The sequence below is a fragment of the Monopterus albus genome, unplaced genomic scaffold, assembly GCF_001952655.1.
Source record: "Monopterus albus unplaced genomic scaffold, M_albus_1.0 scaffold94.1, whole genome shotgun sequence".
Taxonomy (NCBI): domain Eukaryota; kingdom Metazoa; phylum Chordata; class Actinopteri; order Synbranchiformes; family Synbranchidae; genus Monopterus; species Monopterus albus.
The window spans coordinates 2,606,639-2,609,583 of NW_018127974.1; positions in this window are offsets into that span (position 1 = coordinate 2,606,639).

The window sequence follows — 2,945 nt, forward strand, 5'->3', positions numbered from 1 at the left end:
TCCCTGGAGCAAGACATTACACTGGTGATATCACTGGTGTTTAAATGTTTGAGTGAATGGGTGAATTAAAGATAGTGTAAAGTGCTTTGAATGTGCATCAGTGCGTAGAAAAGCACTATATAAGACCATTTACCATGTCAGCAGGTTTATTTCATCCAGGGCTGGCAAACCACAGATGTTTAATAGAAAGGAACAGTTACTGTTGAGTTTGAAAGCTATGGGCCTTATAAGACAGGAAAAGTCAAAAGATACTGTGGGGTGGCATTATGGGAAATAGAGGTTTACTTTACTTTATTGTCCCAAAAGAGAAACTGATTTGCAAATAGTCACAAACAACTGCACATTCACACATTCTGCACATTTTGAGAATTGACCCCCGTCCCCTAACACCCTGCTCTCCCTTGCTGCATCTCATTCATCATCAATTGTCAGTGCCAGCCTGTCCTCCATGGAGGACACGTACATCTCATGAGTCAAAAGGAGGGCAGAGAAGATTTCTGCAGACCCCTCACAGCCTGGACACAACCAGTTTGAACCCCTTCCCTCTGGACAGAGTTACAGGTCACTGTAGGCCAAGACAACCAGACACAAGGACAGTTTCTTCCTCCAGGCTGTCACTCTGATGAACACTCAACCCGTGCAATCACCACAGGGCAATAAACTGTAAATATAACTAGCTCTTTCTTTTTTTTTACATTGTATACATATTTAGCAATAGATAGTTTTTTTCTCCTTTTGATTGCTTTATTTTGATTCAATTTTATTCTGTTTTATTTTAATGCACAATTTTTTGGTTGACTTACAGAAACAGAGTGGGGGCCGCTGAACTGGAGTCAAATTCCTCTTGTTTTAAATATACTTGGCAATAATGTTTCTGATTGTGATCTCATCCTTGTGTATTAAATAAAGTAACAGCTGATGATATGAAGGAGCTCCTTGTTCTGTTGGTTTTCCCAAAACAAACCTGAAGCTGTCACACTGATGGAAGAGCCTGAAGCTCAAAGGGTGTTGCAGATTTAAAAAAAAAAACAGGTTTTGTATTTTTGACATGGCACAAGTTCTATAGATACTGATTTACTCTCTTGCTAAAAACCATTTAATTTGCTGGCAATATTAACAACGTTGTTAATTAACTACGGGACAGTACTGACATTACTATGCCAGTAAAGTATGCACAATGTGATGTCACTCTCAATAAAAGACTACTTGAGTCAAAAGAGGTTAGCTTATGCAGGAAATACAGCCGTTGTTGACTTTTCCTACTGTGTACAGCAAATAAAGTCAGTATGACTGTTCCACTTAAGTTTGTCATCAATGAAAACTCCACAGTATTTGTTATCTTAACCATTAACTTTTATAAGTATTGGTTGAACTGCTGAACACTTTCTCCTGAAGTCAACATACATTTTTTGTTTGTTAGCACTGATGCGAGTCTTTGCACTACTCAAACTCCAATACGATGCAGACCTATGCAGTTGTTAGTGTTGAGTAGAAGTCCGACATTAGCATATAAAATAACAGTGGAGACAAAACACAGACTGGGGGGAACCCGTACTGGTGACAAGCAGATCTGACAACTGCTCACCAATTTTCATTTGTTGTGTTAGAAAATCCATGATCCAGGATATAAGGTGAACACTGAAATGGCACCTGGATGGCACCTGGGTTTACCTACATGCTTGTAAAGAAAGTTTAATACAGCTAAAACTGCATCCTCATACTCTTGCCTGTCTGATCAATTTTTGATCATGATCATTTTTTCAAAGCATTTCAAGAGAGAGAGCAATTGGTCAATATTAATTTAGTCTGGATGGATCTACCATAATGTGGGAACCAAATGCAGACCAAGGGACTTTTGACCATTCGTCCTTAAATCTGTCTTTTGTTTGTCCCTCAACATTATTGAAATTGAATACTGAAACTGGAGGACACCTGGTCTTAGTCTTGGTCCTGATCTGCTCTTAGTATGGTGATAAAATGTCTTGTCATCCTGAAGTTATTTCACTGAAAGTGTCTTCTGCTCCAGCTTCACACTGGTTTAAGTCTGGTGTCAAAGGAAGGGTTGTACTTGATTCAGTTCACATTGTTCTTCACATCATGAACCTGTCAGATTGTGTAACACAAAGCACACTACTGCTGGCAAAGTGAAGGAGAAAAGGTGGTCTGATTGGTTGTTGCTGGGAATGGCTCCCATCACTGCTGCTGAAAATATATTACAACATAACCTACACTGTTTTCAAATTGTGCCTCTAAATCATATTGTCGCTGTTAGGCAGAAAACTCATTTTTATTTATTTATTTTTTCATAAATCAATGCTATTGGTCACACTTTATGACTATCTGTGGGTTTTACAAACCAATGAAAAGTATTAATAAGAGTATGTGAAGTCATACATCAAGCAAGAATGGGAAAGAATTCCACCTACAAAGCTTCAACAATTAGTGTCCTCAGTTCCCAAACACTTATTAAGTGTTGTTAAAAGGAAAGGTGATGTAACAAAGCGGTAAATATCCCCCTGTCCCAGCTCTTTTAGAATGTGTTGCAAGCATCAAATTCAAAATGAGTATATATTTGCAAAAAACAATACACTTTATTAGTTTGAACATCTTGCCCTAACTATAAGCTTTATCAAAAAGGAACGTCTTAAGTCTAATCTTAAAGGTAGAGAGGGTGTCCGCCTCCTGAACTGAGACTGGGAGTTGGTTCCTTAGGAGAGGAGCTTGATAGCTAAAGGCTCTGCCTCCCATTCTGCTTCTGTGGACTCTAGGAACCACAAGTAAACCTGCACTCTGAGAGCGAAGTGCTCTGTTAGGATGATAAGGCTCTATGAGGTCTTTAAGATACGATGGAGCCTTGTCATTAAGGGCTTTGTATGTTAGGAGAGCCCTATGTCAATAATGTCCAGAAGTCAACTGCTCTGGGCTCAGAGGCATCTGGGATGGAC